At 32.9% G+C, this 14,438-nt stretch overlaps 1 pseudogene; it reads right to left on the bottom strand.

Moving 5' to 3' along the window:
* Nucleotides 1-12,606: 12,606 nt before the first annotated feature.
* LOC109339898 lies at nucleotides 12,607-13,347 on the bottom strand (annotated as a pseudogene).
* Nucleotides 13,348-14,438: the final 1,091 nt, after the last annotated feature.

Below are 14,438 nucleotides of genomic sequence, written 5' to 3'. Positions count from 1 at the left end.
CCATATGGTAATAAAGCACGTGGCACATGGCCAAATTTAAAACAAGTCTTGGTTATTAATGGCCTTATTATAAACCAAATAAATAATTTAATTGTTTTATTTCAACAAGGAAAAGAAATCCTAATTCTGCATGTGGGAAGATGGGTCCCCACTTATTGAATGCAACTCCGAAAATGTCATGCTTCCCCTCATTGGTTGTGGCCTTAACGAGGTTCTTCCTCAAGGTTGATGCAATATATTGGCTTGGCATCTTCATTGGGATTTGTTATATACATCATGACTCCTACTTGTTGGTTGAGAGTTTGGTGTGCCTTCTCGGCATTGGCCCTGATCATGGGCCTTCCTAGCCCATGTAGCTCATCTTCTTTGATGGGCCATGGTGGGTTCGTATCATAACTTATGAGGGAAATGTACTCTCTACGCTGTAGACAACCATGAAAAAAGTGTTATCCTTCTATGCAAACCTGGTGGGTACAACCACTACCCAAAGAAAATGTGGGAATTATATAGCCTTGAGAAATGGTAAATGCGTCAATTGAGAAATGGCAAGTAGTTTGACTCAAAGTATGAATGAAAAAGAGGTTCTGGAAGCCCTGCAAAGCATGGGGACAACAAAGCCCCTAATATTGATGACTATAGCTCCCACTTCTTCAAAGCAACCTAGGTTGTTGTTAGAGAAGATGCGTTGAAGGCTATCAATGAGTTCTTCAACAATGAAAGCTTATACTAAAAGGTTGGGCACAATTATTGAACATGTGGTGGATGCAAGTCAATCAACATTTGTTCCTCGTATAATCATTCATGAAAAAATCATCCTAGCCTAAGAACTAGTGAGAGGGTATGGTAGGAAATTATTATCTCCAAGATGTATGATACAAATGAACATCCAAAAGGCTTATGATACAGTTGATTGGGATACACTAGAGAGCATAATGATTGAGCTTGGCTTTCCTCATCAATTTGTTAGATGGACCATGGTGTGTGTTAGGAGTGTCATATAGATATTCAATCAATGGTACTCCTTTTGATGTTTTGTAAGCTATGAGAGGTTTGAGGCAAGGTGATCTCATATCACGCCTTCTTTTTTATTAATCATGGAATATATGCAGAGGGTAATTCAAGAGCTAAATATGAGCACAAATTTAACTTCCACCCCAAGTGTGAGCAATTAGGCATAACAAATATATGCTTTGCTGATGACCTCCTCTAATTTAGCAAATGGGACCAAAGATCTGCGGAACTTATCATGGAAAAGTTCAATCAATTCTCAAACAACACAAGACTAAAAGCCAGCCATCCAAAATGCAAAGTTTAATTTGGGGGAGTGGATCTACCACTATAAGAATGCATCAATCAAGCTACTGGTTTTAGTATGAGTTCCCTACCTTTTAAATACTCTGATGTCCCACTCTCTAGGAAAAAACTCATAGTGAACCTCTATTCCCTATTGACAGAAAGAATCATTATAAGGTTGAAAGACTAGAGTACTAAACTTCTAAGCTATGTAGGTAGACTTCAACTAATCAAAAGTGTCCTATTTTCCATGGTAAACTATTAGATGACGGTGTTTCCCCTGCCAAAAAAGGTACTACAAATGAATATATAATATGTCCAATTCTGGTTAACGGTTCCAAAGTTATGCAAAAAATAGAAAATTAACAGTAAAACTAGTCACTACTTTTTTGTATCTCACAACCAGCAGCAAAGCGATTGACTATGATGCATCCAGTATTCAATATGTGATGAAATAAGTGTGGAAATAAAGCTTCATGCAAAAATTCCAACCACAACTATATTAACCAACATACACCCGAATCAACCAACAAACAAATAGCTAAACAAGACAGTAAACAACAAACAGTGAATGCTATAGACAAATTTTGAAACCCAAACAAAATGGTTATTCTAAGACACACACTAAACTATACTAAGAACCTTTGACAAGAACTGATAATCCCTAGTAGCTACGCCAAATTTGATCGAGGCTGTACCCGATACAAATAATATAACAACTAAAAACTGCACTACTAGGAACTGACTCCTAGGTCGTTTCCCAAGGATTATCTTTCAAGCAAAGTTTCAAAAACCTTATACTCACACACACACAAGGGTTTTTTTGTCGTTGGATAGTATGAACATAAATCAAATTCAGAAACAATAGTTAAGCAATGTAATGAAACAGATAAATTCCTTTGGTTCGTTTGTTTACAACTCAATCCTTGGTTTTAATTGATTATTTTCAGATTCCAACCATTAACTTCCAAATTTCTTAAGAACCAACTAACTAAGCGATAATCAACTCAAAGTTCCAAAACATAAGCCTCTAACTAAGTGAAATCAGCATAAGCATAAAACGATTAACAAATTCACACGAACTAAGCATTCATGCACTAGAGAGTAAATCAACTAAGCGAAGATAAACTCATAAACCAGTTTCTAAGATAGAAGAAATCAACAATAAAGAAACCGAAAATGCATTAATAACAAAACGTCAAGAGTTGTGATACATTACCAAAGGAATTTAGTCTACAAGTTTAGTCTTCCATTCGGTGGAAGATACAAACCGAAAATGAAGAAGATGAATGAAAACCGAAAATAAGGAAAATGTGAAACCCTAGCATAGCAAAAGAGGGGAAACGAAATTCTAAAAATGAGTGAATGTAGAGAGTGAGAGTAGAATTCGGGTTCCCTCTTTTACAAAGATTAAAACAAAAAATGGGCCCTAAACAATGGGCCCAAAACTAAAACCGAATTTACAAATAAAAAGTCCCAAAATAAAAATACAATCTTCACTTCAACACATATTCACCACTTCCATAATGCCTAAAATGTCATTGGTGCCAAATATGATCAGAAAATGATAATAGATTTAATGAGGCTAAATAATCCCAAATTAACTCATTTTAGGAATATTAGTCCAATAAAGTCTAAAACATTAAATCATGTGAAACAAAGTCCATTAGGCACCAAAAATCATCAATCATGCTAAATTAAGGTTATGAATAGTGTGTAATATATTGTTCATCACTATGTCATCTTCAACAGCGCATATTGAAAGCTACGATGTGGAATAGAAGTACATTAACAACGCTTCATATCACATATGTTGTTAAACATAACTCATTCAAGTCAGCGCTAGCGTTACTGATGTTCAACAATGCTGTTTCAAGAATGTGCTGTTGAAGTTACCCACATTGACAACGCTTGTAAAGTATGTGTTGTGGATGTTCTTCCACCTCGTTTTCAACAATGTCATTCAAAATTACGTTGATGGATGATCCTTGTTAATTATGATATATGGCGTAGTAATGGTTTAGGATAGTAGTATACGCATTTAATTTATGTCACTCATGTTAGATACATAAGTTTGTCAAAGCTTTCAATTTGTTGTATGCAAATGGTTCAGGTGTCCATATTGTTGAGAATGATTGTGCCTAACAACATAACCGTAAAAGTGTTATACAACTAGTGCATTCCAAGAAATTGGATATTACCACTTTGTATTTCAAGAAATTGGGGACATTGGTTTAAGAACAGATACATCAAGATTAAGGTCACGACCTTACTGTAGTGAAAAAATGAATTGTAAAAAATCAACAATTTCAATAGCTAAATTAAAGGTTATGAGATTGTGTTTCTTAAGCATCAATGTTTTTAGTGAAAGCAAGAAATTCTTGAATTAACATCATTATCAAACATTTTCAAGACTATGTAGTTGTTCTTCTGTTTTCTTTTAGATTGAATTCTTGCATTATGTTACCTGCAAAGTAAAAGCATGACTTAATATTTAAAGGAGAAAATTATTCGAAAAGAGCCACTTGATTTAAACACTCTAATTTTCATAACAAAATAAAATAATAATAATAATATTATTATTATTACTATTATGCGGAAGCTTAAAAGTTATCGAATCATTAATAATCTCCTTCAAAAAGTTCACCTCTTTAATTTCATTGAATATTAAAAATCTTAAAAGTTATTAAATCATGAATAATCTCCTTCAAAAAGTTCACCTCTTTAATTTCATTGAATACTAAAAAAATATATTAAAAATGGTAGAATATAGTCCACAAGTCATCTTGAACTCATCAGATATCTTCTAAAATAACTTATACAATAAAAACTAATTTATAAATAATTCATGTGCATGATCGTGATCTTCATAGTTTAAACTCAAACTCCTTAGACATCTCACCTAAAAATATAAAAAAACTAAGTATAGTGAGATAAAAATCACAGCAACACTATTTTAGAAACCTTCAAACTATGACATTCATAGCTATCATGAGTATGAAAAATATCCATAAATAATAGTAATAAGGATTAATAATTACAATATAGCATCTTATAATATAATGACAAATTATAACTTATACAATATCAATTAGAAGATAAGTCACACAAAAATAATATCACATTCAATTTGCATATGTGACATTACTAGTCTTGAACCTTCAGTCCATGATTTAAAGTTTGCACACAGCATGCCTGCTAGAGGTGTCTTCCCCTCATTCAACGCCCCCGATTTGTATGAAGCATCTTACTCCATTTCCAGAAAAGAAGCATATCTTCATGCTACTAAGAGTTCATTTACCCTGCCTGGACCAATCAATAGATCCTAATATCTCATTTAGAATCAAAACAATTGGGTTCATAGAAGCTATCAACAATCACTAATTAACACAATTGAATCATGGATTCCCTCAACAATTATTCAATATAATTGTATCATAAATATCATCAGCAATGTTGATCATAGATACCCTCAACAATTATAGCCATGAAAGACATAATAGCCATGAAAGGAGCACTTCCTACATAAGCACATAATTAGAAGTGAGTGATAAAAACGGACTTAGTTCGAAAAGTTCTTTTCTTTAAACAATTAAATGACAACTTTTTTTCTTCCATAAATGTAGTTGCATTTACAATTCATATCAATAACTATCAATCTAATACATGATTTTTGAAATAACATATTAGAGAGGAGATGTATATATTACTTCAAATTTGTATCTAATCTTAACCAAAAACAAACAACAGCTTAACAAAAACAATAACCAACAAAAATTAAAGCTTTATATATTCATTTAAAATGATAACTTTGATTATCTAACTGTACATAAGTTGCATTGAACTTTGTGCCTCACCTAAAACGATACATTTATTTAATATAATATTTTGAATTTGTGTCTTACCCAAACAAAAAATAACAGAAAAGCTCAACAAAAATAACACTAGACTCTGAAAAAAATAAAAACACCAAAAAATTAAATTAAAGCTTTGTATATGTAACATGAAATAATTAAACTTAGTGACATACACAACAACCAACATTATATTTTTTCTCATTGTTATTCTTACCATACCCTATAATGGAGGACGAAATAGACAATAATATGATCATATGAAGCACAAAAGATAGAAACTCTTAAAGAAACCATTTCTAATAAGTGGAACATAAAAATCAAGTCAGTGTGCTTGTCATAGAACAGAGGCATGCATTGTATTACGTCATCTTATTAATAATTGTGATATTAGGTTGAGTTGATAATCATCTGAACTGCCTAAATGGTGATGAAAGAATCTCATGCAAAATTGATTTATTGTCGATTTATATTACGAATCTAGAAGTGAAATTGAATTAGTTAATGAAGATGGCCTCATAATTTAGCAGGGAACTCATATTTGTTTAATTGTCTTATACTCTCTCCAAATATAGTGAGTGAGGCATTTCGTCAAACACACTTGTTGCATAAATTCCTTTATTCACCTCTTCCTCTCAATGTTACATGAAAGCAAAAGAGATGTTTAATTTGTTAAAAAATGGGGAACCAAAAAGGTATCATATTATGACTAGTACTATAAGAATATGGAATATATATGTTCTTATTATTTTCATGTAGTACTATAATACAATATATAGAATGCATGACATATTAGTTTTGATTGTTGCATTCAATATTCCTTGATTTTCTCTAGTGAGATACAAATATTAATTGATAAAGAATATCCTAATACATTGCTCATTTTGAATGCTTAATTCTGGTAATTCCTAAAATATTTCATTCCTTTTAATGCTTTGATTTTTTATCCTTAACATGCCCCCATAAGATAAGGATACCATTAGATACACCTATCTTGAAGTGGAGATCTTGGTGCTGCAGTTTGGACAATGGTTTTGTGAGACAATCTACAAGTTGATCTTTAATGGAAACATGTTGGACTCATATTTTGTTATTATGAACATGATCTCGGACAAAATGAATATCTATGGCAATGTGTTTCATGCAACTGTGGAAGACCTGACTGATTGTGAGGTAAGTAGCTCCCATATTATCACAGTAAATGGCAGGACTAATGGTTAAATTTGTATGTAGTTCAGAAAGTAGGGATGACAACCAAAGAACTTCTGCGGATGAGGATGCAAGAACTTGGTATTCAGCTTCAGTGGATGGTTGTGCAATAGTTATTTTTTTTGAAAGATTTCCAAGAAATAAGATTACCACCATAAAATGTAATATGTGCATATGTGGAACTATAATCATCTCGATTTCCAGCCCAATCAGGGTGCGAGAAGGGGAGCGCTTCAAGTGGAGGCCATGAAAAATTGTAGCTTTGAGACACATGAGAAGTCTTTTCAAGGTTGCAGAGTGTATAGAGGATGGATGTTGCATGAATTATGCTAATTTATTTATAGTGTATGTTATATTTGGCCTTGTCATGGATAAATATTAGAGAGCTCCTATAATGATTTTGTATTCTGTACTATTTTCTAGACTAGATCCATCATAGCAAGTAAGTAGAGAAAGGTGGGCATCGGGGAATGGACAATCTTTGCATCTTCCATCTTCATGTTGGTAAGCATGTCATGAATATATTTATGTTAGCCAAGAAACTTTCCTTGCATGGTAGGAATGACTTCAACGCGCATAAAAAATGAATAGAGCCCAAGTCTTTAATGGAAACACATATAAACTAGTGTTAGGTTGTACTTGTTTATTGCTTGATTGTTATATCAATGTATTAAACTCTGTAACCATGACGACACGCCATTCAGGAGATGCCATTGCTTTTGAGAGACATGTGGGTTAATGTGATGATGGGAGAGCATGCTATGTGACCAACAATAATTTTTTGTTATGTTTATGTATGTTGCGCATGGACCGTGAGATGGTCTCGAGGACTTAGAGGATGTTGTTGACATGCGTTCCATTGGTGGGGTGTTATGTGGTATTATTGTAGGTGGAGGTGAAGTGGAATTGTTAATGTTGTTTTGTGTGCTAGTTTGGTGGGAGTGGGGAGTGGCATGAGATCATTTATTATTAGTCGATGTGGATGGGGCGAGATATTAGGAATAAGAGAATTGGTTTGGTTGGTTATGTGAGTAGGTAATGTAATGAGATTTACATTTGATGATTCAAATGATAGTTTTGAGTAGGGTGATATATTAGGTTGTGGTAGTGGGAGCAATAGATTTTGTTGTACATATAAATAATTTGGTGTTGTTTTTGTTTTGGGTGTTGAGAAAGGGAATTGATCTTCAACAAAATTAACATGACAATATATGTGTATCTTTTGACTGCCTTGATTGAGACAAATATATGAATGATATTGTATAGAGTAACCCAAGAAGACGTATGATGTACTACATGGGGCTAATTGTTTGTGGCATATGGACGTAACCAGGGATAATAGAGACACCCAAAAACCTTTAAATATTTATAAGAAAGGTTTATTGTGAAGGTGATAAAAAGGTGTTTGGATACCAAGATGGGTGTAGGCATTCTGTTAATGAGATATATAAATGTTTGAAAGGCAAAGCAGTAATATTGGGTCTGTGCTTGCCTTGAGCTATGCTAATGTGCTCGGGGGTGTATGGTGGAGAGATGAAGTGAGAAATACCATGTGTAGAAAAATGTGATTTTAATTTAATATATTATGTCCCTCCATTAGTGTAAATAGATTTAATTTTGAATGTAAAATAGGTTTCAATAGTTTTTTGAGATTGAGGAAAATTTGTGACAACTTCAGTTTTTTTGTATGGATATAACCAAGTATAACAGGTGAATTGGTCAACAACAATAAGACAGTAGTGATATCCATTGACAGAAGTTATTGGAGAAGGTCTCACACATCAGAAAAAATTAATTCAAATGGAGTAGTAATTTTTATGGATGAGTCATGAAATGGTAATTTGTGACTTTTGTTTAAGAGACATGAAGTATAAGTAGTGCTAAAAGTTGAGAATCGGAAGGGATGAAGGTCTTGAGAGTTTGATGTAGTGTCTTAGGAGAAGGATGGCCTAACCGAGCATGCTAGAAGTTGTTATGAGACTGTGATGCCTGAAGGTTGGTTGGTGAGTCGGGTGTGAAGGTTGGAGGGTGTATAGGTCACCATTAGTTGAACCGCACATCAACGTTGCCTCTGTCTTGAGATCCTTCACATAAAAAGAGAAAGGGTGAAATTCAACATAAACATTGTTTTGTTGACAAAATTTTGCAACTGAAATTAAATAGTGGCTTGCTTTTGGAACACAAAGAACATTATTAAGATTAAAAATAGTAGATGGAGTTGAGATATGTGCAGAACCCATGTGAATAATGGCTAAACATGAGTCGTCTCCGATTGTAACTGAGGAAGGCCCTTCATAGTTGGAGTGAAGACTTAAGTTGTTCAAGAATTGTGTGATATGATGATTTGCTCCACTATCAAGAATCCAATTTGAATTTGCAGTAGCAAAATTGGCAGTAGGACTTGATTGCAGAAGATGTGGGCAATATTTGGCAATGTGTCCTGGAAAGCCATAAAATTGGCAACATGGAGGAGGACGATTTTCATGAGGAATGCAATGTCTTTGATTTCAGGATGGTCCTTGATAATGGGGCCAATTAAAATTGTGATTATGTGGGCTATTGTGGTGGTATTGAAATGACTGGTTTGGATTGGCTGACTTTAATGATGATGAATGCATATTCTGGATAGATCTATGATGACCTCCATGAGGATAAGTGTTGTGTCCACAATAATTTCGTGGTCCATTTTTTTAATGAAATTTTTTTGTTGGGATAGCAATGTGTGGTGATATATCTTCTTTTCTGTAGAAATTCTTCATGAGCAATTAGGTGGCTATGTAGTTCTTCAAAGTTGAAGTAACAATAATGTCGTGATACTCCGATCCCAAGCCATTTAAAATGTAGAGAGTAATATCATCGTCAAATATTTTGGCATCTAATATTACTAGTTCATCAACAACACGCTTGATCTTAAACAAGAATTCAGTCACAGTTTGACAGCATTTGTGACTTTTCTACAACTAGTTTTTGAGATATATCATATGAGCTCGTGATAAATTTGCATATTTGGCTTCAATAGCCAACCATAGATGGTGAGTAGTGTCACAAGAGGAGAATGCAACATTGCCACACTCATTTATGGATGCAGGGAGGAAACTGACTATTAGTTCATCATTTGCAAACCAATCTTCATAGGTTGCATTTGAGGTTTTCTGGCCATTTTTAGTATTGAACTCATATTGGGGAGAACTGGTGCAATTAATATAGCCAATGCATTTCATGCCTACAAGTAACGACATGACTTGTCGTCTCCAAGCAAAGAAGTTAGAGGTAGATAACTTGATGGAGATTTGTGCTCCATGTGAAAAAAGAGAAAGCTTAATGCCGCTTGCAGCCATAGAGGATCGCGTGGAATATTTTTGGAATCTGATACCATATAAGAATATGGAATATACATTTTCTTATTATTTTCATTTAAAACAATAGTACAATATATAGAATGCATGACATATTGGTTTTGATTGTTGCATTCATTATTCCTTGATTTTCTCTAGTTAGTTACAATTATTAATTGATAAAGAATATCCTAATACATTATTCATTTTGAATGCTTGATTATGGTAATTCCTAAAATATCTCATTCATTTTAATGCTTTTTTTTTGTATCCTTAAGTGATCATTCATTAACTCTAACAAATAAATAATAGAACAAATACTAATGTATAGGTTTTGCCGGCAAAGTGATAGAGAACATAGAACGATACAACAAAAACTCAAGGAAAAGTATGTTATTGTCGAGTTGTAGTTGAGAAATCTGTTTCTTCGGTTGAGGAATATAAAATTAGAAGTACAATGGGATGGAAAAACATTTTTTTAGTAATAATATGTAGTTTTTTTATGACGTGGAGAAATCACCGGGTTATTGAATTCACTCATTTTTCATGGAATGTATTCAATTAATAACATGAAGTTGAAAATAGTATAATATTACTTTTAATTCATGGTAAGTTTGGAAAAATAAAAAATACACCATGGACAATTACCAAAGATGTTTTGACTTTATATATTAGTATTAATATTAAAGAAGTTTTGGCTAGAGTATATATACTTAGTTTTATGTCATAGTTTATTTGTAATTCAAATATTTATAAATATGGAGTTATGTTCCGCATTCAAACTAATGAAATCACATGTATCATTTCCTTACTGTTTATGGCTTAAATCATACTTCGTCGAAGTTACTCACATGAATAAATCATATCCTCATATCCCTATGTAACATCCTGATCCTGGTAAGTGGGATAAAGATCACCTATCTAAATACCCTGTGTCAAATCATGTCCCCACCAACTATATTTAGCAATGTAATTTAAAATGACACATCATTTTGTATTTTAACAATTTCAAAACTAACATTGTTAACATCATTTCATCTTCCTCAGTCACTATTACCGTAAAACCCCTTCATCTTCGTCATCAAATAACATGAGCCTGTGACAAAGATTGAAAGAAGTGTCTCTCTTCATGTTATATATGGTGGGTCCATTCTTTATTTTTTTACTGATTAATTAAAATTAAATGGTTTTATTTTTCTTTAATAAATAAGATGAATGGGTGATATTTCGTGTGTCTTGTTTCTCCATAATTTCAGCCAACAACTTCAACAATGCAACATTTGACCTTGTTCATCTACTGTCACAGACTTCTCTAGATCTTAATCCTCTCACTCGGTTCCAACACAATATTGGTGTCTCAGCCTTCCCTAGCCCAAGGTCACTTCAAGATAACCTCCAGATGTCGTTCTTTTTCTCTCCCACCCGAGTCCATATCAATGGTTCCAATGACATGGCTGCCGTCCGGAACTGGGTGATGTCAGAGGAGCCGAAGTCTGTGAAACAGGGTTTGAGAAAGTTCAGTATCCTTAAAGGTTAAAAAAATGAAAGAAGAGAAAGTAGTAAAATGTTAACGGCGTTAGCATTTTTTTTATTGAGGACAATTAACATGTACATTTTCAAACGATGTGACAAGTTCTTATTGGATAGGTTGTGAGTGAAACATGGATCCTAGGACAGAGGACGCCATCCATGGTAAGTGTTGAGCAAATTACGATCATCTAAAATTGTATTTATTACACAACAACTAAAATTGGTATTTTAAATTGCGATTCAAATCATATTACTTTTACTATAATTGTAAAAAAAATAACGCAAAAAATGATTAATATAATGCAATTATAATTTAAGTTATGATAAAACTCTCAAAACCAAAATAATATTGTAATCTCAATTACAATAAGCCATGGAAATCCCTTTAAAACGCTAACTTAATAGATAGATAGAGATACAATATCTTACAAACTTGGATATGCATACTTTGTCCACCTAATAGAATCTACAACTCTTATAAAATATATAAATCCTTCATTGAGAGTTACATGAAATTTTTGCATTGACAACTTGAAGCTACCAAAACTAAAAGTATTGGAAGACTTCCTATATCTAAGTGTGAAGTTACACATTAGATTTAAGAAGATGAAAGAGAGAATTTATAAGTGAAACATTAATGTCATTGGAACTACTTCAGTTTTGGTTCAAGATGTGATGCTTTACTTGGGAATGAGATTCTTTGTCCCTTAAACTTTATGTATTTATATCCCGCATCAATGAGTGTTTGTCAATAAATAAAAAAATAACATTATATTTTAATATTATTTAAAAAAAATATATTTAATCCATATTTCTAGATATAAGTGGGCATGATAGGATTAAGAACACCAAGTTAAAACAGATGATCTTCAATCCCTTACTTGTGGTTTTGTACTCTTTCAATGCCCTAATAACAATGAAACTCCTAATAGTTGAACTCTACTTAAATGAAATGAAACAAGAAACTTCATCATCATCGTCTCTGTTTTTTTTTTCAATTCATAATTTCTAAGGTCAACTCAACCATAATTTTTACTTGTGATTCTACACGACTCTTTCATATATCTAAATAAATAAATTTAAATTGGTACTATAATTTATAATTTCAAAGCCCTAAATATGTTATCATAATTTGCACTATTCAAAGAGATCTAGAAATATAAATAAGAAATATGCCCATTATTTAATAATACTTGCAGAACAGCAGAACAATGCAAATTATGGCTGACATGCGATAATATCACAAGACAAACTACAAAATGAAAATCCAAACTCTTACTAGTCCTAAGTCCGAACTATGAAACCGGTAAAGATGGAACTAGAAATATTAAAAAGTTTGGAAACAAAAATAGGGCATATTTTAGGATGGATTTGGATAAAGTGGATCAAAAGAATCCACCTACAGGTCCATATCCTCCCATGTTATTATTATTGTTGAAGGTAGGGTTATTCTGAAGCATATATGATGGTGGTGGATACACCGGAAACTGTTGAGGTGGTTGTTGCAAAGCGTTGTTTGAAGAAGATGGGCCACCAGTAAAAAAATGAGGAGGTGGAATAGTAGCAGCAACATCAACATCAGCAATATTATGCCTTTCAACAACACCAAGCACAATCTTCTTCAGATTCTCAAGAGCCAACTTGAATTGATCAAGTTGGTCTCCATTCATCTCCTCAATAGGAGCAGCCCACCAGAACTGTTCTTGTGCCCCTTTCTTTTGCTTAGCCAACTCTTCACTGTATTTCTTCTCATTCTCAAGAGCTTCATTGATACTACTAATCATTTCATTCAGCTCCTGAACATTAGCATTTCGGTGAGCCTATAGAAATGTATGTTCTCCAAGTTTTGAGGTTGGTCCCTCATGAGATAGCGGTCAATGACAGCATCGACACCAGGTTCACCAAAGGAGAAAAGCTTGTTTGCAGGAGAGAAGACAATGAGGGCAACTTGTGCATCACAAAGAGTGCAAAGCTCATTGGCTTTTTTGAAAAGCCCATTGCGACGTTTGGTGAATGTGACTTAAAGGTTGCTCTCTTTGGTTATCTTTTTCATCTCAATCTTTTGACGACCCATGTTCCTCCTTGAGTTAGAGTTAGACATAGCTCTGTGAAAATGAAAGAGATGAAAGTAGATTAATGATGAAGAAGGGTTGATAGAGTATGAGTGACACATGAAAAGGAGAAGGTTTGTTGTAAGATTTTTCTACTTTCATCTCTTTGATGGTGAAGGTTTGTTGTAATATTTTTCTTAGAAGTTTTCTCCCTCAACAAATTGTCCCCGGCAACGATGCCAATTTGTTGAAAGGCAAAGTTTTCTGTTCTTCGGTGTGTTTTCTTCATTTGGTTAAGTAAGTGAACTCAATTTTATTCTTTGTTTGCCATCTCGACTTTGTTGAAATAAATTCCAACGTCGTTATAATGCTTTCAAGAATATTCCAGTTACAACTTACTTCTAATAATCATTTGAATAAGTTATTCTTCTTTGCCCCTCTCGGCTTTGTTAGAATAAATTCTAACGCCAGTACAATGCTATCGAAGCAATCCCCTATTCCATAATTATTAAGTACCTTTGAATTCCATCTCTGTTTGTGGAATAAATTCTAACACCAGTTTAATGGTATTCTAATGTACAAAAGTGATGATTAGTTAGTTGTTAGAAACAAATAAATAAATAAAGAACAAAAGAATAATAAAGTTAAGTGACCTTTATTTATTTACTCTCTTTCAAGTTACTTTTATTAACAAACCAAACTTCTTCCTTAAGGAAGGTTGGTATTAAAGAATAAATAAATTGCGGAATGTAAATAACAATAAATAAAAGTTAGTAAGTTAGTTTCATCAATTTTGTAAATTAAAATGTGTTTTCAACAAATAAATTTATTGATAATTTACTATTTCACAATTTACACGTCTTTCAAGATTCAATTGTAGTATAGTATAGGGTTATGTCGAACCACAAGGAATTGTCTAATAGAGTGAATCATATGAATATGTGAATGCATAAATAATGAAGGAACATATTTTGGTTGTTTTGATTTGATTGGATATGCACATAAACACTTAACAAGAAATATAAACTAAGTATTAGCAAATTCTTGAGGAGACAAGATCATTTTGAATGATGAAAGTATTTCTCAACTTCTTATGTATTTGAACTACTTGGACAAGTTCTTATGTTTTACTTTGATTAACTCCAAACACCAAGGTCTGAAATCGT

Source organism: Lupinus angustifolius, unplaced genomic scaffold (assembly GCF_001865875.1).
Source record: "Lupinus angustifolius cultivar Tanjil unplaced genomic scaffold, LupAngTanjil_v1.0 Scaffold_119_24, whole genome shotgun sequence".
Taxonomy (NCBI): domain Eukaryota; kingdom Viridiplantae; phylum Streptophyta; class Magnoliopsida; order Fabales; family Fabaceae; genus Lupinus; species Lupinus angustifolius.
This window is presented reverse-complemented; position numbering and strand designations above follow the sequence as displayed.